We start from the raw sequence: 27,536 nt of genomic DNA on the forward strand, positions 1-27,536 counted from the left end.
CCAGGAGGGATTACAGAGGTAGTGCATAAAGTAAAGTTCTTACATTTCCAGGAGAGATTACAGAGGAAGTGCATAAAGTAGAGTTCTTACATTTCCAGGAGGGATTACAGAGGAAGTGCATAAAGTAAAATTCTTACATTTCCAGGAGGGATTACAGGGGATGTGCTCAAAGTAGAGTTCTTACATTTCCAGGAGGGATTACAGAGGAAGTGCATAAAGTAAAGTTCTTACATTTCCAGGAGGGATTACAGAGGAAGTGCATAAAGTAAAGTTCTTACATTTCCAGGACGGATTACAGAGGAAGTGCATAAAGTAAAGTTCTTACATTTCCAGGAGGGATTACAGAGGAAATGCATAAAGTAAAGTTCTTACATTTCCAGGAGGGATTACAGGGGATGTGCACAAAGTAGAGTTCTTAAATTTCCGGAGGGATTACAGAGGAAGCGCATGAAGTAAAGTTCTTACATTTCCAGGAGGGATTACAGAGGAAGAGCACAAAGTAGATTTCTTACATTTCTAGGAGAGATTACAGAGGAAGTGCATAAAGTAAAGGTCTTACATTTCCAGGAGGGATTACAGAGGAAGTGCATAAAGTAAAGTTCTTACATTTCCAGGAGAGATTACAGAGGAAGTGCATAAAGTAGAGTTCTTACATTTCCAGGAGGGATTACAGAGGAAGTGCAAAAAGTAAAGTTCTTACATTTCCAGGAGGGATTACAGAGGAAGTGCATAAAGTAAAGTTCTTACATTTCCAGGGGGAATTAACGAGGAAGTGCAGAAAGTGGAGTCCTTACATTTCCAGGAGGGATTACAGGGGATATGCACAAAGTAGAGTTCTTACATTTCCAGGAGGATTTACAGAGGAAGTGCAAAAAGTAAAATTCTTACATTTCCAGGAGGGATTACAGAGGAAGTGCATAAAGTAAAGCTCTTACATTTCCAGGAGGGATTACAGAGGAAGTGCACAAAGTAGATTTCTTACATTTCCAGGAGGGATTACAGTGGAAGTGCATAAAGTAAAGTTCTTACATTTCCAGGAGGGATTACAGAGGAAGTGCATAAAGTAAAGTTCTTACATTTCCAGGAGGGATTTTAGAGGAAGTGCACAAAGTAGAGTCCTTACATTTCCAGGAGGATTTACAGAGGAAGTGCACAAAGTAAAGTTCTTACATTTCCAGGAGGGATTACAGAGGAAGTGCACAAAGTAGAGTCCTTACATTTCCAGGAGGATTTACAGAGGAAGTGCACAAAGTAAAGTTCTTACATTTCCAGGAGGGACTACAGAGGAAGTGCACAAAGTAGAGTCCTTACATTTCCAGGAGGGATTACAGGGGAAGTGCAGAAAGTAAAGTTCTTACATTTCCAGGAGGAATTACAGATGAAATGCACAACGTTCTTACATTTCCAGGAGGGATTACAGAGGAAGTGCACGAAGTAGATTTCTTACATTTCCAGGAGGGATTACAGAGGAAGTGCATAAAGTAAAGTTCTTACATTTCCAGGAGGGATTACAGAGGAAGTGCATAAAGTAAAGTTCTTACATTTCCAGGAGGGATTACAGAGGAAGTGCATAAAGCAAAGTTCTTACTTTTCCAGGAGGGATTACAGAGGAAGTGCATAAAGTAAAGTTCTTACATTTCCAGGAGGAATTACAGAGGAAGTCCATAAAGTAAAGTTCTTACATTTCCAGGAGGGATTACAGGGGAAGTGCAGAAAGTAAAGTTCTTACATTTCCAGGAGGAATTACAGAGGAAATGCACAACGTTCTTACATTTCCAGGAGGGATTACAGAGGAAGTGCACAAAGTAGATTTCTTACGTTTCCAGGAGGGATTACAGAGTAAGTGCATGAAGTAAAGTTCTTACATTTCCAGGAGGGATTACAGAGGAAGTGCATAAAGTAAAGTTCATACATTTCCAGGAGGGATTACAGAGGAAGTGCATAAAGCAAAGTTCTTACATTTCCAGGAGGGATTACAGAGGAAGTGCATAAAGTAAAGTTCTTACATTTCCAGGAGGAATTACAGAGGAAGTCCATAAAGTATAGTTCTTACATTTCCAGGAGGAATTACAGAGGAAGTGCAAAAAGTAAAGTTCTTACATTTCCAGGAGGGATTACAGAGGAAGTCCATAAAGTAAAGTTCTTACATTTCCAGGAGGAATTACAGAGGAAATGCACAACGTTCTTACATTTCCAGGAGGGATTACAGAGAAAGTGCACAAAGTAGATTTCTTACATTTCCAGGAGGGATTACGGAGGAAGTGAAGTAAAGTTCTTGCATTTCCAGGAGGGATTACAGAGGAAGTGCATAAAGTTCTTATATTTCCAGGAGGGATTACAGAGGAAGTGCATAAAGTAAAGTTCTTACATTTCCAGGAGGGATCACAGAGGAAGTGCATAAAGTAAAGTTCTTACATTTCCAGGAGGGATTACAGAGGAAGTGCATAAAGTAAAGTTCTTACATTTCCAGGAGTAATAAAAGAGGAAGTGCACAAAGTAGAGTCCTTACATTTCCAGGAGGATTTACAGAGGAAGTGCACAAAGTAAAGTTCTTACATTTCCAGGAGGATTTACAGTGGAAGTGCACAAAGTAGAGTCCTTACATTTCCAGGAGGGATTACAGGGGAAGTGCAGAAAGTAAAGTTCTTACATTTCCAGGAGGGACTACAGAGGAAGTGCACAAAGTAGAGTCCTTACATTTCCAGGAGGGATTACAGGGGAAGTGCAGAAAGTAAAGTTCTTACATTTCCAGGAGGAATTACAGAGGAAATGCACAACGTTCTTACATTTCCAGGAGGGATTACAGAGGAAGTGCACAAAGTAGATTTCTTACATTTCCAGGAGGGATTACAGAGGAAGTGCATAAAGTAAAGTTCTTACATTTCCAGGGGGAATTACAGAGGAAGTGCAGAAAGTAAAGTTCTTACATTTCCAGGGGGAATTACAGAGGAAGTGCATAAAGTAAAGTTCTTACATTTCCAGGAGGGATTACAGAGGAAGTGCATAAAGCAAAGTTCTTACTTTTCCAGGAGGGATTACAGAGGAAGTGCATAAAGTAAAGTTCTTACATTTCCAGGAGGAATTACAGAGGAAATGCACAACGTTCTTACATTTCCAGGAGGGATTACAGAGGAAGTGCATAAAGTAAAGTTCTTACATTTCCAGGAGGGATTACAGAGGAAGTGCATAAAGTAAAGCTCTTACATTTCCAGTAGGGATTACAGAGGAAGTGCACAAAGTAGATTTCTTACATTTCCAGGAGGGATTACAGTGGAAGTGCATAAAGTAAAGTTCTTACATTTCCAGGAGGGATTACAGAGGAAGTGCATAAAGTAAAGTTCTTACATTTCCAGGAGGGATTATAGAGGAAGTGCACAAAGTAGAGTCCTTACATTTCCAGGAGGATTTACAGAGGAAGTGCACAAAGTAAAGTTCTTACATTTCCAGGAGGGATTACAGAGGAAGTGCACAAAGTAGAGTCCTTACATTTCCAGGAGGATTTACAGAGGAAGTGCACAAAGTAAAGTTCTTACATTTCCAGGAGGGACTACAGAGGAAGTGCACAAAGTAGAGTCCTTACATTTCCAGGAGGGATTACAGGGGAAGTGCAGAAAGTAAAGTTCTTACATTTCCAGGAGGAATTACAGATGAAATGCACAACGTTCTTACATTTCCAGGAGGGATTACAGAGGAAGTGCACGAAGTAGATTTCTTACATTTCCAGGAGGGATTACAGAGGAAGTGCATAAAGTAAAGTTCTTACATTTCCAGGAGGGATTACAGAGGAAGTGCATAAAGTAAAGTTCTTACATTTCCAGGAGGGATTACAGAGGAAGTGCATAAAGCAAAGTTCTTACTTTTCCAGGAGGAATTACAGAGGAAGTGTATAAAGTAAAGTTCTTACATTTCCAGGGGGGATTACAGAGGAAGTGCATAAAGTAAAGTTCTTACATTTCCAGGAGTAATTAAAGAGGAAGTGCACAAAGTAGAGTCCTTACATTTCCAGGAGGATTTACAGAGGAAGTGCACAAAGTAAAGTTCTTACATTTCCAGGAGGGATTACAGAGGAAGTGCATATAGTAAAGTTCTTACATTTCCATGAGGAATTAAAGAGGAAGTGCAGAAAGTAGAGTCCTTACATTTCCAGGAGGGATTACAGAGGAAGTGCACAAAGTAGAGTCCTTACATTTCCAGGAGGGATTACAGGGGATGTGGACAAAGTAGAGATCTTACATTTCCAGGAGTATTTACAGAGGAAGTGCAAAAAGTAAAGTTCTTACATTTCCAGGAGGGATTACAGAGGAAATGCATAAAGTAAATTTCTCACATTTCCATGAGGAATTAAAGAGGAAATGCACAAAGTAGAGTTCTTACATTTCCAGGAGGGATTACAGAGGAAGTGCATAAAGTAGAGTTCTTACATTTCCAGGAGGGATTACAGAGGAAGTGCAAAAAGTAAAGTTCTTACATTTCCAGGAGGGATTACAGAGGAAGTGCATAAAGTAAAGTTCTTACATTTCCAGGGGGAATTAAAGAGGAAGTGCAGAAAGTGGAGTCCTTTCATTTCCAGGAGGGATTACAGGGGATGTGCACAAAGTAGAGTTCTTACATTTCCAGGAGGATTTACAGAGGAAGTGCAAAAAGTAAAATTCTTACATTTCCAGGAGGGATTACAGAGGAAGTGCATAAAGTAAAATTCTTTCATTTCCAGGAGGGATTACAGAGGAAGTGCATAAAGTAAAGTTCTTACATTTCCAGGAGGGATTACAGGGGATATGCACAAAGTAGAGTTCTTACTTTTCCAGGAGGATTTACAGAGGAAGTGCATAAAGTAAAATTCTTACATTTCCAGGAGGGATTACAGGGGATGTGCACAAAGTAGACTTCTTACATTTCCAGGAGGGATTACAGAGGAAGTGCATGAAGTAAAGTTCATACATTTCCAGGAGGGATTACAGAGGAAGTGCATAAAGTAAAGTTCTTACATTTCCAGGACAGATTACAGAGGAAGTGCATAAAGTAAAGTTCTTACATTTCCAGGAGGGATTACAGAGGAAATGCATAAAGTAAAGTTCTTACATTTCCAGGAGGGATTACAGGGGATGTGCACAAAGTAGAGTTCTTAAATTTCAGGAGGGATTACAGAGGAAGTGCATAAAGTAAAGTTCTTACATTTCCAGGAGGGATTACAGAGGAAGTGCATAAAGTAAAGTTCTTACATTTCCAGGAGGGATTACAGAGGAAATGCATAAAGTAAAGTTCTTACATTTCCAGGAGGGATTACAGGGGATGTGCACAAAGTAGAGTTCTTAAATTTCAGGAGGGATTACAGAGGAAGTGCATAAAGTAAAGTTCTTACATTTCCAGGAGGGATTACAGAGGAAGTGCATAAAGTAAAATTCTTACATTTCCAGGAGGGATTACAGAGGAAGTGCATAAAGTAAAGTTCTTACATTTCCAGGAGGGATTACAGAGGAAGTGCATAAATTAAAGTTCTTACATTTCCAGGAGTAATTAAAGAGGAAGTGCACAAAGTATAGTCCTTACATTTCCAGGAGGATTTACAGAGGAAGTGCACAAAGTAAAGTTCTAACATTTCCAGGAGGGATTACAGAGGAAGTGCACAAAGTAGAGTCCTTACATTTCCAGGAGGGATTACAGTGGAAGTGCAGAAAGTAAAGTTCTTACATTTCCAGGAGGAATTACAGAGGAAATGCACAATGTTCTTACATTTCCAGGAGGGATTACAGAGGAAGAGCACAAAGTAGATTTCTTACATTTCCAGGAGAGATTACAGAGGAAGTGCGTAAAGTAAAGGTCTTACATTTCCAGGAGGGATTACAGAGGAAGTGCATAAAGTAAAGTTCTTACATTTCCAGGAGAGATTACAGAGGAAGTGCATAAAGTAGAGTTCTTACATTTCCAGGAGGGATTACAGAGGAAGTGCATAAAGTAAAATTCTTACATTTCCAGGAGGGATTACAGAGGAAGTGCATAAAGTAAAGTTCTTACATTTCCAGGAGGGATTACAGGGGATATGCACAAAGTAGAGTTCTTAATTTTCCAGGAGGACTTACAGAGGAAGTGCATAAAGTAAAATTCTTACATTTCCAGGAGGGATTACAGGGGATGTGCACAAAGTAGAGTTCTTACATTTCCAGGAGGGATTACAGAGGAAGTGCATAAAGTAAAGTTCTTACATTTCCAGGAGGGATTACAGAGGAAGTGCATAAAGTAAAGTTCTTACATTTCCAGGACGGATTACAGAGGAAGTGCATAAAGTAAAGTTCTTACATTTCCAGGAGGGATTACAGAGGAAATGCATAAAGTAAAGTTCTTACATTTCCAGGAGGGATTACAGGGGATGTGCACAAAGTAGAGTTCTTAAATTTCCGGAGGGATTACAGAGGAAGTGCATAAAGTAAAGTTCTTACATTTCCAGGAGGGATTACAGAGGAAGAGCACAAAGTAGATTTCTTACATTTCCAGGAGAGATTACAGAGGAAGTGCATGAAGTAAAGGTCTTACATTTCCAGGAGGGATTACAGAGGAAGTGCATAAAGTAAAGTTCTTACATTTCCAGGAGAGATTACAGAGGAAGTGCATAAAGTAGAGTTCTTACATTTCCAGGAGGAATTACAGAGGAAGTGCAAAAAGTAAAGTTCTTACATTTCCAGGAGGGATTACAGAGGAAGTGCATAAAGTAAAGTTCTTACATTTCCAGGGGGAATTAACGAGGAAGTGCAGAAAGTGGAGTCCTTACATTTCCAGGAGGGATTACAGGGGATATGCACAAAGTAGAGTTCTTACATTTCCAGGAGGATTTACAGAGGAAGTGCAAAAAGTAAAATTCTTACATTTCCAGGAGGGATTACAGAGGAAGTGCATAAAGTAAAGCTCTTACATTTCCAGGAGGGATTACAGAGGAAGTGCACAAGGTAGATTTCTTACATTTCCAGGAGGGATTACAGTGGAAGTGCATAAAGTAAAGTTCTTACATTTCCAGTAGGGATTACAGAGGAAGTGCATAAAGTAAAGTTCTTACATTTCCAGGAGGGATTATAGAGGAAGTGCACAAAGTAGAGTCCTTACATTTCCAGGAGGATTTACAGAGGAAGTGCACAAAGTAAAGTTCTTACATTTCCAGGAGGGATTACAGAGGAAGTGCACAAAGTAGAGTCCTTACATTTCCAGGAGGATTTACAGAGGAAGTGCACAAAGTAAAGTTCTTACATTTCCAGGAGGGACTACAGAGGAAGTGCACAAAGTAGAGTCCTTACATTTCCAGGAGGGATTACAGGGGAAGTGCAGAAAGTAAAGTTCTTACATTTCCAGGAGGAATTACAGATGAAATGCACAACGTTCTTACATTTCCAGGAGGGATTACAGAGGAAGTGCACGAAGTAGATTTCTTACATTTCCAGGAGGGATTACAGAGGAAGTGCATAAAGTAAAGTTCTTACATTTCCAGGAGGGATTACAGAGGAAGTGCATAAAGTAAAGTTCTTACATTTCCAGGAGGGATTACAGAGGAAGTGCATAAAGCAAAGTTCTTACTTTTCCAGGAGGGATTACAGAGGAAGTGCATAAAGTAAAGTTCTTACATTTCCAGGAGGAATTACAGAGGAAGTCCATAAAGTAAAGTTCTTACATTTCCAGGAGGGATTACAGGGGAAGTGCAGAAAGTAAAGTTCTTACATTTCCAGGAGGAATTACAGAAGAAATGCACAACGTTCTTACATTTCCAGGAGGGATTACAGAGGAAGTGCACAAAGTAGATTTCTTACGTTTCCAGGAGGGATTACAGAGGAAGTGCATGAATTAAAGTTGTTACATTTCCAGGAGGGATTACAGAGGAAGTGCATAAAGTAAAGTTCATACATTTCCAGGAGGGATTACAGAGGAAGTGCATAAAGCAAAGTTCTTACATTTCCAGGAGGGATTACAGAGGAAGTGCATAAAGTAAAGTTCTTACATTTCCAGGAGGAATTACAGAGGAAGTCCATAAAGTAAAGTTCTTACATTTCCAGGAGGAATTACAGAGGAAGTGCAAAAAGTAAAGTTCTTACATTTCCAGGAGGGATTACAGAGGAAGTCCATAAAGTAAAGTTCTTACATTTCCAGGAGGAATTACAGAGGAAATGCACAACGTTCTTACATTTCCAGGAGGGATTACAGAGGAAGTGCACAAAGTAGATTTCTTACATTTCCAGGAGGGATTACGGAGGAAGTGAAGTAAAGTTCTTGCATTTCCAGGAGGGATTACAGAGGAAGTGCATAAAGTTCTTACATTTCCAGGAGGGATTACAGAGGAAGTGCATAAAGTAAAGTTCTGACATTTCCAGGAGGGATCACAGAGGAAGTGCATAAAGTAAAGTTCTTACATTTCCAGGAGGGATTACAGAGGAAGTGCATAAAGTAAAGTTCTTACATTTCCAAGAGTAATAAAAGAGGAAGTGCACAAAGTAGAGTCCTTACATTTCCAGGAGGATTTACAGAGGAAGTGCACAAAGTAAAGTTCTTACATTTCCAGGAGGATTTACAGAGGAAGTGCACAAAGTAGAGTCCTTACATTTCCAGGAGGGATTACAGGGGAAGTGCAGAAAGTAAAGTTCTTACATTTCCAGGAGGGACTACAGAGGAAGTGCACAAAGTAGAGTCCTTACATTTCCAGGAGGGATTACAGGGGAAGTGCAGAAAGTAAAGTTCTTACATTTCCAGGAGGAATTACAGAGGAAATGCACAACGTTCTTACATTTCCAGGAGGGATTACAGAGGAAGTGCACAAAGTAGATTTCTTACATTTCCAGGAGGGATTACAGAGGAAGTGCATAAAGTAAAGTTCTTACATTTCCAGGAGGGATTACAGAGGAAGTGCATAAAGTAAAGTTCTTACATTTCCAGGGGGAATTACAGAGGAAGTGCAGAAAGTAAAGTTCTTACATTTCCAGGGGGAATTACAGAGGAAGTGCATAAAGTAAAGTTCTTACATTTCCAGGAGGGATTACAGAGGAAGTGCATAAAGCAAAGTTCTTACTTTTCCAGGAGGGATTACAGAGGAAGTGCATAAAGTAAAGTTCTTACATTTCCAGGAGGAATTACAGAGGAAATGCACAACGTTCTTACATTTCCAGGAGGGATTACAGAGGAAGTGCATAAAGTAAAGTTCTTACATTTCCAGGAGGGATTACAGAGGAAGGGCATAAAGTAAAGTTCTTACATTTCCAGGAGGGATTACAGAGGAAGTGCACAAAGTAGATTTCTTACATTTCCAGGAGGGATTACAGTGTAAGTGCATAAAGTAAAGTTCTTACAATTCCAGGAGGGATTACAGAGGAAGTGCATAAAGTAAAGTTCTTACATTTCCAGGGGGGATTACAGAGGAAGTGCATAAAGTAAAGTTCTTACATTTCCAGGAGTAATTAAAGAGGAAGTGCACAAAGTAGAGTCCTTACATTTCCAGGAGGATTTACAGAGGAAGTGCACAATGTAAAGTTCTTACATTTCCAGGAGGGATTACAGAGGAAGTGCATATAGTAAAGTTCTTACATTTCCATGAGGAATTAAAGAGGAAGTGCAGAAAGTAGAGTCCTTACATTTCCAGGAGGGATTACAGAGGAAGTGCACAAAGTAGAGTCCTTACATTTCCAGGAGGGATTACAGGGGATGTGCACAAAGTAGAGATCTTACATTTCCAGGAGTATTTACAGAGGTAGTGCAAAAAGTAAAGTTCTTACATTTCCAGGAGGGATTACAGAGGAAATGCATAAAGTAAAGTTCTCACATTTCCATGAGGAATTAAAGAGGAAATGCACAAAGTAGAGTTCTTACATTTCCAGGAGGGATTACAGAGGAAGTGCATAAAGTAGAGTTCTTACATTTCCAGGAGGGATTACAGAGGAAGTGCAAAAAGTAAAGTTCTTACATTTCCAGGAGGGATTACAGAGGAAGTGCATAAAGTAAAGTTCTTACATTTCCAGGGGGAATTAAAGAGGAAGTGCAGAAAGTGTAGTCCTTACATTTCCAGGAGGGATTACAGGGGATGTGCACAAAGTAGAGTTCTTACATTTCCAGGAGGATTTACAGAGGAAGTGCAAAAAGTAAAATTCTTACATTTCCAGGAGGGATTACAGAGGAAGTGCATAAAGTAAAATTCTTACATTTCCAGGAGGGATTACAGAGGAAGTGCATAAAGTAAAGTTTTTACATTTCCAGGAGGGATTACAGGGGATATGCACAAAGTAGAGTTCTTACTTTTCCAGGAGGATTTAGAGAGGAAGTGCATAAAGTAAAATTCTTACATTTCCAGGCGGGATTACAGGGGATGTGCACAAAGTAGAGTTCTTACATTTCCAGGAGGGATTACAGAGGAAGTGCATAAAGTAAAGTTCTTACATTTCCAGGAGGGATTACAGAGGAAGTGCATAAAGTAAAGTTCTTACATTTCCAGGACGGATTACAGAGGAAGTGCATAAAGTAAAGTTCTTACATTTCCAGGAGGGATTACAGAGGAAATGCATAAAGTAAATTCTTACATTTCCAGGAGGGATTACAGGGGATGTGCACAAAGTAGAGTTCTTAAATTTCAGGAGGGATTACAGAGGAAGTGCATAAAGTAAAGTTCTTACATTTCCAGGAGGGATTACAGAGGAAGTGCATAAAGTAAAGTTCTTACATTTCCAGGAGGGATTACAGAGGAAATGCATAAAGTAAAGTTCTTACATTTCCAGGAGGGATTACAGGGGATGTGCACAAAGTAGAGTTCTTAAATTTCAGGAGGGATTACAGAGGAAGTGCATAAAGTAAAGTTCTTACATTTCCAGGAGGGATTACAGAGAAAGTGCATAAAGTAAAATTCTTACATTTCCAGGAGGGATTACAGGGGAAGTGCAGAAAGTAGAGTTCTTACATTTCCAGGAGGGATTACAGAGGAAGTGCATAAATTAAAGTTCTTACATTTCCAGGAGTAATTAAAGAGGAAGTGCACAAAGTAGAGTCCTTACATTTCCAGGAGGATTTACAGAGGAAGTGCACAAAGTAAAGTTCTTACATTTCCAGGAGGGATTACAGAGGAAGTGCACAAAGTAGAGTCCTTACATTTCCAGGAGGGATTACAGGGGAAGTGCAGAAAGTAAAGTTCTTACATTTCCAGGAGGAATTACAGAGAAAATACACAATGTTCTTACATTTCCAGAAGGGATTACAGAGGAAGAGCACAAAGTAGATTTCTTACATTTCCAGGAGAGATTACAGAGGAAGTGCATAAAGTAAAGGTCTTACATTTCCAGGAGGGATTACAGAGGAAGTGTATAAAGTAAAGTTCTTACATATTTCAGGAGGGATTACAGAGGAAGTGCATAAAGTAAAGTTCTTACATTTCCAGGAAGGATTACAGAGGAAGTGCATAAAGTAAAGTTCTTACATTTCCAGGAGGGATTACAGAGGAAATGCATAAAGTAAAGTTCTTACATTTCCAGGAGGGATTACAGGGGATGTGCACAAAGTAGAGTTCTTAAATTTCAGGAGGGATTACAGAGGAAGTGCCTAAAGTAAAGTTCTTACATTTCCAGGAGGGATTACAGAGGAAGTGCATAAAGTAAAATTCTTACATTTCCAGGAGGGATTACAGGGGAAGTGCAGAAAGTAGATTTCTTACATTTCCAGGAGGGATTACAGAGGAAGTGCACAAAGTAGATTTCTTACATTTCCAGGAGGGATTACAGTGGAAGTGCATAAAGTAAAGTTCTTACATTTCCAGGAGGGATTACAGAGGAAGTGCAAATAGTAAAGTTCTTACATTTCCAGGAGGGATTATAGAGGAAGTCCATAAAGTAAAGTTCTTACATTTCCAGGAGTAATTAAAGAGGAAGTGCACAAAGTAGAGTCCTTACATTTCCAGGAGGATTTACAGAGGAAGTGCACAAAGTAAAGTTCTTACATTTCCAGGAGGGACTACAGAGGAAGTGCACAAAGTAGAGTCCTTACATTTCCAGGAGGGATTACAGGGGAAGTGCAGAAAGTAAAGTTCTTACATTTCCAGGAGGAATTACAGATGAAATGCACAACGTTCTTACATTTCCAGGAGGGATTACAGAGGAAGTGCACAAAGTAGATTTCTTACATTTCCAGGAGGGATTACAGAGGAAGTGCATAAAGTAAAGTTCTTACATTTCCAGGAGGGATTACAGAGGAAGTGCATAAAGTAAAGTTCTTACATTTCCAGGAGGGATTACAGAGGAAGTGCATAAAGCAAAGTTCTTACTTTTCCAGGAGGGATTACAGAGGAAGTGCATAAAGTAAAGTTCTTACATTTCCAGGAGGAATTACAGAGGAAATGCATAAAGTAAAGTTCTTACATTTCCAGGAGGGATTACAGGGGATGTGCACAACGTAGAGTTCTTAAATTTCAGGAGGGATTACAGAGGAAGTGCATAAAGTAAAGTTCTTACATTTCCAGGAGGGATTACAGAGGAAGTGCATAAAGTAAAGTTCTTACATTTCCAGGAGGGATTACAGAGGAAATGCATAAAGTAAAGTTCTTACATTTCCAGGAGGGATTACAGGGGATGTGCACAAAGTAGAGTTCTTAAATTTCAGGAGGGATTACAGAGGAAGTGCATAAAGTAAAGTTCTTACATTTCCAGGAGGGATTACAGAGGAAGTGCATAAAGTAAAATTCTTACATTTCCAGGGGGGATTACAGAGGAAGTGCATAAAGTAAAGTTCTTACATTTCCAGGAGTAATTAAAGAGGAAGTGCACAAAGTAGAGTCCTTACATTTCCAGGAGGATTTACAGAGGAAGTGCACAAAGTAAAGTTCTTACATTTCCAGGAGGGATTACAGAGGAAGTGCATATAGTAAAGTTCTTACATTTCCATGAGGAATTAAAGAGGAAGTGCAGAAAGTAGAGTCCTTACATTTCCAGGAGGGATTACAGAGGAAGTGCACAAAGTAGAGTCCTTACATTTCCAGGAGGGATTACAGGGGATGTGCACAAAGTAGAGATCTTACATTTCCAGGAGTATTTACAGACGTAGTGCAAAAAGTAAAGTTCTTACATTTCCAGGACGGATTACAGAGGAAGTGCATAAAGTAAAGTTCTTACATTTCCAGGAGGGATTACAGAGGAAATGCATAAAGTAAAGTTCTTACATTTCCAGGAGGGATTACAGGGGATGTGCACAAAGTAGAGTTCTTAAATTTCAGGAGGGATTACAGAGGAAGTGCATAAAGTAAAGTTCTTACATTTCCAGGAGGGATTACAGAGGAAGTGCATAAAGTAAAGTTCTTACATTTCCAGGAGGGATTACAGAGGAAATGCATAAAGTAAAGTTCTTACATTTCCAGGAGGGATTACAGGGGATGTGCACAAAGTAGAGTTCTTAAATTTCAGGAGGGATTACAGAGGAAGTGCATAAAGTAAAGTTCTTACATTTCCAGGAGGGATTACAGAGGAAGTGCATAAAGTAAAATTCTTACATTTCCAGGAGGGATTACAGGGGAAGTGCAGAAAGTAGAGTTCTTACATTTCCAGGAGGGATTACAGAGGAAGTGCATAAATTAAAGTTCTTACATTTCCAGGAGTAATTAAAGAGGAAGTGCACAAAGTAGAGTCCTTACATTTCCAGGAGGATTTACAGAGGAAGTGCACAAAGTAAAGTTCTTACATTTCCAGGAGGGATTACAGAGGAAGTGCACAAAGTAGAGTCCTTACATTTCCAGGAGGGATTACAGGGGAAGTGCAGAAAGTAAAGTTCTTACATTTCCAGGAGGAATTACAGAGGAAATGCACAATGTTCTTACATTTCCAGAAGGGATTACAGAGGAAGAGCACAAAGTAGATTTCTTACATTTCCAGGAGAGATTACAGAGGAAGTGCATAAAGTAAAGGTCTTACATTTCCAGGAGGGATTACAGAGGAAGTGCATAACGTAAAGTTCTTACATTTCCAGGAGAGATTACAGAGGAAGTGCATAAAGTAGAGTTCTTACATTTCCAGGAGGGATTACAGAGGAAGTGCAAAAAGTAAAGTTCTTACATTTCCAGGAGGGATTACAGAGGAAGTGCATAAAGTAAAGTTCTTACATTTCCAGGGGGAATTAACGAGGAAGTGCAGAAAGTGGAGTCCTTACATTTCCAGGAGGGATTACAGGGGATGTGCACAAAGTAGAGTTCTTACATTTCCAGGAGGATTTACAGAGGAAGTGCAAAAAGTAAAATTCTTACATTTCCAGGAGGGATTACAGAGGAAGTGCATAAAGTAAAGTTCTTACATTTCCAGGAGGGATTACAGAGGAAGTGCACAAAGTAGATTTCTTACATTTCCAGGAGGGATTACAGTGGAAGTGCATAAAGTAAAGTTCTTACATTTCCAGGAGGGATTACAGAGGAAGTGCATATAGTAAAGTTCTTACATTTCCAGGAGGGATTATAGAGGAAGTGCATAAAGTAAAGTTCTTACATTTCCAGGAGTAATTAAAGAGGAAGTGCACAAAGTAGAGTCCTTACATTTCCAGGAGGATTTACAGAGGAAGTGCACAAAGTAAAGTTCTTACATTTCCAGGAGGGACTACAGAGGAAGTGCACAAAGTAGAGTCCTTACATTTCCAGGAGGGATTACAGGGGAAGTGCAGAAAGTAAAGTTCTTACATTTCCAGGAGGAATTACAGATGAAATGCACAACGTTCTTACATTTCCAGGAGGGATTACAGAGGAAGTGCACAAAGTAGATTTCTTACATTTCCAGGAGGGATTACAGAGGAAGTGCATAAAGTAAAGTTCTTACATTTCCAGGAGGGATTACAGAGGAAGTGCATAAAGTAAAGTTCTTACATTTCCAGGAGGGATTACAGAGGAAGTGCATAAAGCAAAGTTCGTACTTTTCCAGGAGGGATTACAGAGGAAGTGCATAAAGTAAAGTTCTTACATTTCCAGGAGGAATTACAGATGAAATGCATAAAGTAAAGTTCTTACATTTCCAGGAGGGATTACAGGGGATGTGCACAAAGTAGAGTTCTTAAATTTCAGGAGGGATTACAGAGGAAGTGCATAAAGTAAAGTTCTTACATTTCCAGGAGGGATTACAGAGGAAGTGCATAAAGTAAAGTTCTTACATTTCCAGGAGGGATTACAGAGGAAATGCATAAAGTAAAGTTCTTACATTTCCAGGAGGGATTACAGGGGATGTGCACAAAGTAGAGTTCTTAAATTTCAGGAGAGATTACTGAGGAAGTGCATAAAGTAAAGTTCTTACATTTCCAGGAGGGATTACAGAGGAAGTGCATAAAGTAAAATTCTTACATTTCCAGGGGGGATTACAGAGGAAGTGCATAAAGTAAAGTTCTTACATTTCCAGGAGTAATTAAAGAGGAAGTGCACAAAGTAGAGTCCTTACATTTCCAGGAGGATTTACAGAGGCAGTGCACAAAGTAAAGTTCTTACATTTCCAGGAGGGATTACAGAGGAAGTGCATATAGTAATGTTCTTACATTTCCATGAGGAATTAAAGAGGAAGTGCAGAAAGTAGAGTCCTTACATTTCCAGGAGGGATTACAGAGGAAGTGCACAAAGTAGAGTCCTTACATTTCCAGGAGGGATTACAGGGGATGTGCACAAAGTAGAGATCTTACATTTCCAGGAGTATTTACAGACGTAGTGCAAAAAGTAAAGTTCTTACATTTCCAGGACGGATTACAGAGGAAGTGCATAAAGTAAAGTTCTTACATTTCCAGGAGGGATTACAGAGGAAATGCATAAAGTAAAGTTCTTACATTTCCAGGAGGGATTACAGGGGATGTGCACAAAGTAGAGTTCTTAAATTTCAGGAGGGATTACAGAGGAAGTGCATAAAGTAAAGTTCTTACATTTCCAGGAAGGATTACAGAGGAAGTGCATAAAGTAAAGTTCTTACATTTCCAGGAGGGATTACAGAGGAAATGCATAAAGTAAAGTTCTTACATTTCCAGGAGGGATTACAGGGGATGTGCACAAAGTAGAGTTCTTAAATTTCAGGAGGGATTACAGAGGAAGTGCCTAAAGTAAAGTTCTTACATTTCCAGGAGGGATTACAGAGGAAGTGCATAAAGTAAAATTCTTACATTTCCAGGAGGGATTACAGGGGAAGTGCAGAAAGTAGAGTTCTTACATTTCCAGGAGGGATTACAGAGGAAGTGCATAAATTAAAGTTCTTACATTTCCAGGAGTAATTAAAGAGGAAGTGCACAAAGTAGAGTCCTTACATTTCCAGGAGGATTTACAGAGGAAGTGCACAAAGTAAAGTTCTTACATTTCCAGGAGGGACTACAGAGGAAGTGCACAAAGTAGAGTCCTTACATTTCCAGGAGGATTTACAGAGGAAGTGCACAAAGTAAAGTTCTTACATTTCCAGGAGGGATTACAGAGTAAGTGCACAAAGTAGAGTCCTTACATTTCCAGGAGGGATTACAGGGGAAGTGCAGAAAGTAAAGTTCTTACATTTCCAGGAGGAATTACAGAGGAAATGCACAATGTTCTTACATTTCCAGAAGGGATTACAGAGGAAGAGCACAAAGTAGATTTCTTACATTTCCAGGAGAGATTACAGAGGAAGTGCATAAAGTAAAGGTCTTACATTTCCAGGAGGGATTACAGAGGAAGTGCATAAAGTAAAGTTCTTACATTTCTTACATTTCCAGGAGGGATTACAGAGGAAGTGCATAAAGTAAAGTTCTTACATTTCCAGGAGAGATTACAGAGGAAGTGCATAAAGTAGAGTTCTTACATTTCCAGGAGGGATTACAGAGGAAGTGCAAAAAGTAAAGTTCTTACATTTCCAGGAGGGATTACAGAGGAAGTGCATAAAGTAAAGTTCTTACATTTCCAGGGGGAATTAACGAGGAAGTGCAGAAAGTGGAGTCCTTACATTTCCAGGAGGGATTACAGGGGATGTGCACAAAGTAGAGTTCTTACATTTCCAGGAGGATTTACAGAGGAAGTGCAAAAAGTAAAATTCTTACATTTCCAGGAGGGATTACAGAGGAAGTGCATAAAGTAAAGTTCTTACATTTCCAGGAGGGATTACAGAGGAAGTGCACAAAGTAGATTTCTTACATTTCCAGGAGGGATTACAGTGGAAGTGCATAAAGTAAAGTTCTTACATTTCCAGGAGGGATTACAGAGGAAGTGCATATAGTAAAGTTCTTACATTTCCAGGAGGGATTATAGAGGAAGTGCATAAAGTAAAGTTCTTACATTTCCAGGAGTAATTAAAGAGGAAGTGCACAAAGTAGAGTCCTTACATTTCCAGGAGGATTTACAGAGGAAGTGCACAAAGTAAAGTTCTTACATTTCCAGGAGGGACTACAGAGGAAGTGCTCAAAGTAGAGTCCTTACATTTCCAGGAGGGATTACAGGGGAAGTGCAGAAAGTAAAGTTCTTACATTTCCAGGAGGAATTACAGATGAAATGCACAACGTTCTTACATTTCCAGGAGGGATTACAGAGGAAGTGCACAAAGTAGATTTCTTACATTTCCAGGAGGGATTACAGAGGAAGTGCATAAAGTAAAGTTCTTACATTTCCAGGAGGGATTACAGAGGAAGTGCATAAAGTAAAGTTCTTACATTTCCAGGAGGGATTACAGAGGAAGTGCATAAAGCAAAGTTCTTACTTTTCCAGGAGGGATTACAGAGGAAGTGCATAAAGTAAAGTTCTTACATTTCCAGGAGGAATTACAGAGGAAATGCATAAAGTAAAGTTCTTACATTTCCAGGAGGGATTACAGGGGATGTGCACAAAGTAGAGTTCTTAAATTTCAGGAGGGATTACAGAGGAAGTGCATAAAGTAAAGTTCTTACATTTCCAGGAGGGATTACAGAGGAAGTGCATAAAGTAAAGTTCTTACATTTCCAGGAGGGATTACAGAGGAAATGCATAAAGTAAAGTTCTTACATTTCCAGGAGGGATTACAGGGGATGTGCACAAAGTAGAGTTCTTAAATTTCAGGAGGGATTACAGAGGAAGTGCATAAAGTAAAGTTCTTACATTTCCAGGAGGGATTACAGAGGAAGTGCATAAAGTAAAATTCTTACATTTCCAGCGGGGATTACAGAGGAAGTGCATAAAGTAAAGTTCTTACATTTCCAGGAGTAATTAAAGAGGAAGTGGACAAAGTAGAGTCCTTACATTTCCAGGAGGATTTACAGAGGCAGTGCACAAAGTAAAGTTCTTACATTTCCAGGAGGGATTACAGAGGAAGTGCATATAGTAAAGTTCTTACATTTCCATGAGGAATTAAAGAGGAAGTGCAGAAAGTAGAGTCCTTACATTTCCAGGAGGGATTACAGAGGAAGTGCACAAAGTAGAGTCCTTACATTTCCAGGAGGGATTACAGGGGATGTGCACAAAGTAGAGATCTTACATTTCCAGGAGTATTTACAGACGTAGTGCAAAAAGTAAAGTTCTTACATTTCCAGGACGGATTACAGAGGAAGTGCATAAAGTAAAGTTCTTACATTTCCAGGAGGGATTACAGAGGAAATGCATAAAGTAAAGTTCTTACATTTCCAGGAGGGATTACAGGGGATGTGCACAAAGTAGAGTTCTTAAATTTCAGGAGGGATTACAGAGGAAGTGCATAAAGTAAAGTTCTTACATTTCCAGGAGGGATTACAGAGGAAGTGCATAAAGTAAAGTTCTTACATTTCCAGGAGGGATTACAGAGGAAATGCATAAAGTAAAGTTCTTATATTTCCAGGAGGGATTACAGGGGATGTGCACAAAGTAGAGTTCTTAAATTTCAGGAGGGATTACAGAGGAAGTGCATAAAGTAAAGTTCTTACATTTCCAGGAGGGATTACAGAGGAAGTGCATAAAGTAAAATTCTTACATTTCCAGGAGAGATTACAGGGGAAGTGCAGAAAGTAGAGTTCTTACATTTCCAGGAGGGATTACAGAGGAAGTGCATAAATTAAAGTTCTTACATTTCCAGGAGTAATTAAAGAGGAAGTGCACAAAGTAGAGTCCTTACATTTCCAGGAGGATTTACAGAGGAAGTGCACAAAGTAAAGTTCTTACATTTCCAGGAGGGACTACATAGGAAGTGCACAAAGTAGAGTCCTTACATTTCCAGGAGGGATTACAGGGGAAGTGCAGAAAGTAAAGTTCTTACATTTCCAGGAGGAATTACAGATGAAATGCACAACGTTCTTACATTTCCAGGAGGGATTACAGAGGAAGTGCACAAAGTAGATTTCTTACATTTCCAGGAGGGATTACAGAGGAAGTGCATAAAGTAAAGTTCTTACATTTCCAGGAGGGATTACAGAGGAAGTGCATAAAGTAAAGTTCTTACATTTCCAGGAGGGATTACAGAGGAAGTGCATAAAGCAAAGTTCTTACTTTTCCAGGAGGGATTACAGAGGAAGTGCATAAAGTAAAGTTCTTACATTTCCAGGAGGAATTACAGAGGAAATGCATAAAGTAAAGTTCTTACATTTCCAGGAGGGATTACAGGGGATGTGCACAAAGTAGAGTTCTTAAATTTCAGGAGGGATTACAGAGGAAGTGCATAAAGTAAAGTTCTTACATTTCCAGGAGGGATTACAGAGGAAGTGCATAAAGTAAAGTTCTTACATTTCCAGGAGGGATTACAGAGGAAATGCATAAAGTAAAGTTCTTACATTTCCAGGAGGGATTACAGGGGATGTGCACAAAGTAGAGTTCTTAAATTTCAGGAGGGATTACAGAGGAAGTGCATAAAGTAAAGTTCTTACATTTCCAGGAGGGATTACAGAGGAAGTGCATAAAGTAAAATTCTTACATTTCCAGGGGGGATTACAGAGGAAGTGCATAAAGTAAAGTTCTTACATTTCCAGGAGTAATTAAAGAGGAAGTGCACAAAGTAGAGTCCTTACATTTCCAGGAGGATTTACAGAGGCAGTGCACAAAGTAAAGTTCTTACATTTCCAGGAGGGATTACAGAGGAAGTGCATATAGTAAAGTTCTTACATTTCCATGAGGAATTAAAGAGGAAGTGCAGAAAGTAGAGTCCTTACATTTCCAGGAGGGATTACAGAGGAAGTGCACAAAGTAGAGTCCTTACATTTCCAGGAGGGATTACAGGGGATGTGCACAAAGTTGAGATCTTACATTTCCAGGAGTATTTACAGACATAGTGCAAAAAGTAAAGTTCTTACATTTCCAGGACGGATTACAGAGGAAGTGCATAAAGTAAAGTTCTTACATTTCCAGGAGGGATTACAGAGGAAATGCATAAAGTAAAGTTCTTACATTTCCAGGAGGGATTACAGGGGATGTGCACAAAGTAGAGTTCTTAAATTTCAGGAGGGATAACAGAGGAAGTGCATAAAGTAAAGTTCTTACATTTCCAGGAGGGATTACAGAGGAAGTGCATAAAGTAAAGTTCTTACATTTCCAGGAGGGATTACAGAGGAAATGCATAAAGTAAAGTTCTTACATTTCCAGGAGGGATTACAGGGGATGTGCACAAAGTAGAGTTCTTAAATTTCAGGAGGGATTACAGAGGAAGTGCATAAAGTAAAGTTCTTACATTTCCAGGAGGGATTACAGAGGAAGTGCATGAAGTAAAATTCTTACATTTCCAGGAGGGATTACACGGGAAGTGCAGAAAGTAGAGTTCTTACATTTCCAGGAGGGATTACAGAGGAAGTGCATAAATTAAAGTTCTTACATTTCCAGGAGTAATTAAAGAGGAAGTGCACAAAGTAGAGTCCTTACATTTCCAGGAGGATTTACAGAGGAAGTGCACAAAGTAAAGTTCTTACATTTCCAGGAGGGATTACAGAGGAAGTGCACAAAATAGAGTCCTTACATTTCCAGGAGGGATTACAGGGGAAGTGCAGAAAGTAAAGTTCTTACATTTCCAGGAGGAATTACAGAGGAAATGCACAATGTTCTTACATTTCCAGAAGGGATTACAGAGGAAGAGCACAAAGTAGATTTCTTACATTTCCAGGAGAGATTACAGAGGAAGTGCATAAAGTAAAGGTCTTACATTTCCAGGAGGGATTACAGAGGAAGTGCATAAAGTAAAGTTCTTACATTTCTTACATTTCCAGGAGGGATTACAGAGGAAGTGCATAAAGTAAAGTTCTTACATTTCCAGGAGAGATTACAGAGGAAGTGCATAAAGTAGAGTTCTTACATTTCCAGGAGGGATTACAGAGGAAGTGCAAAAAGTAAAGTTCTTACATTTCCAGGAGGGATTACAGAGGAAGTGCATAAAGTAAAGTTCTCACATTTCCAGGGGGAATTAACGAGGAAGTGCAGAAAGTGGAGTCCTTACATTTCCAGGAGGGATTACAGGGGATGTGCACAAAGTAGAGTTCTTACATTTCCAGGAGGATTTACAGAGGACGTGCAAAAAGTAAAATTCTTACATTTCCAGGAGGGATTACAGAGGAAGTGCATAAAGTAAAGTTCTTACATTTCCAGGAGGGATTACAGAGGAAGTGCACAAAGTAGATTTCTTACATTTCCAGGAGGGATTACAGTGGAAGTGCATAAAGTAAAGTTCTTACATTTCCAGGAGGGATTACAGAGGAAGTGCATATAGTAAAGTTCTTACATTTCCAGGAGGGATTATAGAGGAAGTGCATAAAGTAAAGTTCTTACATTTCCAGGAGTAATTAAAGAGGAAGTGCACAAAGTAGAGTCCTTACATTTCCAGGAGGATTTACAGAGGAAGTGCACAAAGTAAAGTTCTTACATTTCCAGGAGGGACTACAGAGGAAGTGCACAAAGTAGAGTCCTTACATTTCCAGGAGGGATTACAGGGGAAGTGCAGAAAGTAAAGTTCTTACATTTCCAGGAGGAATTACAGATGAAATGCACAACGTTCTTACATTTCCAGGAGGGATTACAGAGGAAGTGCACAAAGTAGATGTCTTACATTTCCAGGAGGGATTACAGAGGAAGTGCATAAAGTAAAGTTCTTACATTTCCAGGAGGGATTACAGAGGAAGTGCATAAAGTAAAGTTCTTACATTTCCAGGAGGGATTACAGAGGAAGTGCATAAAGCAAAGTTCTTACTTTTCCAGGAGGGATTACAGAGGAAGTGCATAAAGTAAAGTTCTTACATTTCCAGGAGGAATTACAGAGGAAATGCATAAAGTAAAGTTCTTACATTTCCAGGAGGGATTACAGGGGATGTGCACAAAGTAGAGTTCTTAAATTTCAGGAGGGATTACAGAGGAAGTGCATAAAGTAAAGTTCTTACATTTCCAGGAGGAATTACAGAGGAAGTGCATAAAGTAAAGTTCTTACATTTCCAGGAGGGATTACAGAGGAAATGCATAAAGTAAAGTTCTTACATTTCCAGGAGGGATTACAGGGGATGTGCACAAAGTAGAGTTCTTAAATTTCAGGAGGGATTACAGAGGAAGTGCATAAAGTAAAGTTCTTACATTTCCAGGAGGGATTACAGAGGAAGTGCTTAAAGTAAAATTCTTACATTTCCAGGGGGGATTACAGAGGAAGTGCATAAAGTAAAGTTCTTACATTTCCAGGAGTAATTAAAGAGGAAGTGCACAAAGTAGAGTCCTTACATTTCCAGGAGGATTTACAGAGGAAGTACACAAAGTAAAGTTCTTACATTTCCAGGAGGGATTACAGAGGAAGTGCATATAGTAAAGTTCTTACATTTCCATGAGGAATTAAAGAGGAAGTGCAGAAAGTAGAGTCCTTACATTTCCAGGAGGGATTACAGAGGAAGTGCACAAAGTAGAGTCCTTACATTTCCAGGAGGGATTACAGGGGATGTGCACAAAGTAGAGATCTTACATTTCCAGGAGTATTTACAGAGGTAGTGCAAAAAGTAAAGTTCTTACATTTCCAGGAGGGATTACAGAGGAAATGCATAAAGTAAAGTTCTCACATTTCCATGAGGAATTAAAGAGGAAATGCACAAAGTAGAGTTCTTACATTTCCAGGAGGGATTACAGAGGAAGTGCATAAAGTAGAGTTCTTACATTTCCAGGAGGGATTACAGAGGAAGTGCAAAAAGTTAAGTTCTTACATTTCCAGGAGGGATTACAGAGGAAGTGCATAAAGTAAAGTTCTTACATTTCCAGGGGGAATTAAAGAGGAAGTGCAGAAAGTGGAGTCCTTACATTTCCAGGAGGGATTACAGGGGATGTGCACAAAGTAGAGTTCTTACATTTCCAGGAGGATTTACAGAGGAAGTGCAAAAAGTAAAATTCTTACATTTCCAGGAGGGATTACAGAGGAAGTGCATAAAGTAAAATTCTTACATTTCCAGGAGGGATTACAGAGGAAGTGCATAAAGTAAAGTTCTTACATTTCCAGGAGGGATTACAGGGGATATGCACAAAGTAGAGTTCTTTTCCAGGAGGATTTACAGAGGAAGTGCATAAAGTAAAATTCTTACATTTCCAGGAGGGATTACAGGGGATGTGCACAAAGTAGAGTTCTTACATTTCCAGGAGGGATTACAGAGGAAGTGCATAAAGTAAAGTTCTTACATTTCCAGGAGGGATTACAGAGGAAGTGCATTAAGTAAAGTTCTTACATTTCCAGGACGGATTACAGAGGAAGTGCATAAAGTAAAGTTCTTACATTTCCAGGAGGGATTACAGAGGAAATGCATAAAGTAAAGTTCTTACATTTCCAGGAGGGATTACAGGGGATGTGCACAAAGTAGAGTTCTTAAATTTCAGGAGGGATTACAGAGGAAGTGCATAAAGTAAAGTTCTTACATTTCCAGGAGGGATTACAGAGGAAGTGCATAAAGTAAAGTTCTTACATTTCCAGGAGGGATTACAGAGGAAATGCATAAAGTAAAGTTCTTACATTTCCAGGAGGGATTACAGGGGATGTGCACAAAGTAGAGTTCTTAAATTTCAGGAGGGATTACAGAGGAAGTGCATAAAGTAAAGTTCTTACATTTCCAGGAGGGATTACAGAGGAAGTGCATAAAGTTAAATTCTTACATTTCCAGGAGGGATTACAGGGGAAGTGCAGAAAGTAGAGTTCTTACTTTTCCAGGAGGGATTACAGAGGAAGTGCATAAATTAAAGTTCTTACATTTCCAGGAGTAATTAAAGAGGAAGTGCACAAAGTAGAGTCCTTACATTTCCAGGAGGATTTACAGAGGAAGTGCACAAAGTAAAGTTCTTACATTTCCAGGAAGGAATAACAGAGGAAGTGCACAAAGTCGAGTCCTTACATTTCCAGGAGGGATTACAGGGGAAGTGCAAAGTAAAGTTCTTACATTTCCAGGAGGAATTACAGAGGAAATGCACAATGTTCTTACATTTCCAGAAGGGATTACAGAGGAAGAGCACAAAGTAGATTTCTTACATTTCCAGGAGAGATTACAGAGGAAGTGCATAAAGTAAAGGTCTTACATTTCCAGGAGGGATTACAGAGGAAGTGCATAAAGTAAAGTTCTTACATTTCCAGGAGAGATTACAGAGGAAGTGCATAAAGTAGAGTTCTTACATTTCCAGGAGGGATTACAGAGGAAGTGCAAAAAGTAAAGTTCTTACATTTCCAGGAGGGATTACAGAGGAAGTGCATAAAGTAAAGTTCTTACATTTCCAGGGGGAATTAACGAGGAAGTGCAGAAAGTGGAGTCCTTACATTTCCAGGAGGGATTACAGGGGATGTGCACAAAGTAGAGTTCTTACATTTCCAGGAGGATTTACAGAGGAAGTGCAAAAAGTAAAATTCTTACATTTCCAGGAGGGATTACAGAGGAAGTGCATAAAGTAAAGTTCTTACATTTCCAGGAGGGATTACAGAGGAAGTGCACAAAGTAGATTTCTTACATTTCCAGGAGGGATTACAGTGGAAGTGCATAAAGTAAAGTTCTTACATTTCCAGGAGGGATTACAGAGGAAGTGCATATAGTAAAGTTCTTACATTTCCAGGAGGGATTATAGAGGAAGTGCATAAAGTAAAGTTCTTACATTTCCAGGAGTAATTAAAGAGGAAGTGCACAAAGTAGAGTCCTTACATTTCCAGGAGGATTTACAGAGGAAGTGCACAAAGTAAAGTTCTTACATTTCCAGGAGAGACTACAGAGGAAGTGCACAAAGTAGAGTCCTTACATTTCCAGGAGGGATTACAGGGGAAGTGCAGAAAGTAAAGTTCTTACATTTCCAGGAGGAATTACAGATGAAATGCACAACGTTCTTACATTTCCAGGAGGGATTACAGAGGAAGTGCACAAAGTAGATTTCTTACATTTCCAGGAGGGATTACAGAGGAAGTGCATAAAGTAAAGTTCTTACATTTCCAGGAGGGATTACAGAGGAAGTGCATAAAGTAAAGTTCTTACATTTCCAGGAGGGATTACAGAGGAAGTGCATAAAGCAAAGTTCTTACTTTTCCAGGAAAGATTACAGAGGAAGTGCATAAAGTAAAGTTCTTACATTTCCAGGAGGAATTACAGAGGAAATGCATAAAGTAAAGTTCTTACATTTCCAGGAGGGATTACAGGGGATGTGCACAAAGTAGAGTTCTTAAATTTCAGGAGGGATTACAGAGGAAGTGCATAAAGTAAAGTTCTTACATTTCCAGGAGGGATTACAGAGGAAGTGCATAAAGTAAAGTTCTTACATTTCCAGGAGGGATTACAGAGGAAATGCATAAAGTAAAGTTCTTACATTTCCAGGAGGGATTACAGGGGATGTGCACAAAGTAGAGTTCTTAAATTTCAGGAGGGATTACAGAGGAAGTGCATAAAGTAAAGTTCTTACATTTCCAGGAGGGATTACAGAGGAAGTGCATAAAGTAAAGTTCTTACATTTCCAGGAGGGATTACAGAGGAAGTGCATAAAGTAAAGTTCTTACATTTCCAGGACGGATTACAGAGGAAGTACATAAAGTAAAGTTCTTACATTTCCAGGAGGGATTACAGAGGAAATGCATAAAGTAAAGTTCTTACATTTCCAGGAGGGATTACAGGGGATGTGCACAAAGTAGAGTTCTTAAATTTCAGGAGGGATTACAGAGGAAGTGCATAAAGTAAAGTTCTTACATTTCCAGGAGGGATTAAAGAGGAAGTGCATAAAGTAAAGTTCTTACATTTCCAGGAGGGATTACAGAGGAAATGCATAAAGTAAAGTTCTTACATTTCCAGGAGGGATTACAGGGGATGTGCACAAAGTAGAGTTCTTAAATTTCAGGAGGGATTACAGAGGAAGTGCATAAAGTAAAGTTCTTACATTTCCAGGAGGGATTACAGAGGAAGTGCATAAAGTTAAATTCTTACATTTCCAGGAGGGATTACAGGGGAAGTGCAGAAAGTAGAGTTCTTACATTTCCAGGAGGGATTACAGAGGAAGTGCATAAATTAAAGTTCTTACATTTCCAGGAGTAATTAAAGAGGAAGTGCACAAAGTAGAGTCCTTACATTTCCAGGAGGATTTACAGAGGAAGTGCACAAAGTAAAGTTCTTACATTTCCAGGAGGGATTACAGAGGAAGTGCACAAAGTCGAGTCCTTACATTTCCAGGAGGGATTACAGGGGAAGTGCAGAAAGTAAAGTTCTTACATTTCCAGGAGGAATTACAGAGGAAATGCACAATGTTCTTACATTTCCAGAAGGGATTACAGAGGAAGAGCACAAAGTAGATTTCTTACATTTCCAGGAGAGATTACAGAGGAAGTGCATAAAGTAAAGGTCTTACATTTCCAGGAGGGATTACAGAGGAAGTGCATAAAGTAAAGTTCTTACATTTCCAGGAGAGATTACAGAGGAAGTGCATAAAGTAGAGTTCTTACATTTCCAGGAGGGATTACAGAGGAAGTGCAAAAAGTAAAGTTCTTACATATCCAGGAGGGATTACAGAGGAAGTGCATAAAGTAAAGTTCTTACATTTCCAGGGGGAATTAACGAGGAAGTGCAGAAAGTGGAGTCCTTACATTTCCAGGAGGGATTACAGGGGATGTGCACAAAGTAGAGTTCTTACATTTCCAGGAGGATTTACAGAGGAAGTGCAAAAAGTAAAATTCTTGCATTTCCAGGAGGGATTACAGAGGAAATGCATAAAGTAAAGTTCTTACATTTCCAGGAGGGATTACAGAGGAAGTGCACAAAGTAGATTTCTTACATTTCCAGGAGGGATTACAGTGGAAGTGCATAAAGTAAAGTTCTTACATTTCCAGGAGGGATTACAGAGGAAGTGCATATAGTAAAGTTCTTACATTTCCAGGAGGGATTATAGAGGAAGTGCATAAAGTAAAGTTCTTACATTTCCAGGAGTAATTAAAGAGGAAGTGCACAAAGTAGAGTCCTTACATTTCCAGGAGGATTTACAGAGGAAGTGCACAAAGTAAAGTTCTTACATTTCCAGGAGAGACTACAGAGGAAGTGCACAAAGTAGAGTCCTTACATTTCCAGGAGGGATTACAGGGGAAGTGCAGAAAGTAAAGTTCTTACATTTCCAGGAGGAATTACAGATGAAATGCACAACGTTCTTACATTTCCAGGAGGGATTACAGAGGAAGTGCACAAAGTAGATTTCTTACATTTCCAGGAGGGATTAC

The sequence above is a fragment of the Phyllobates terribilis genome, unplaced genomic scaffold (assembly GCF_046119375.1).
Source record: "Phyllobates terribilis strain yellow unplaced genomic scaffold, ASM4611937v1 Scaffold_87__1_contigs__length_6367161, whole genome shotgun sequence".
Lineage (NCBI taxonomy): Eukaryota > Metazoa > Chordata > Amphibia > Anura > Dendrobatidae > Phyllobates > Phyllobates terribilis.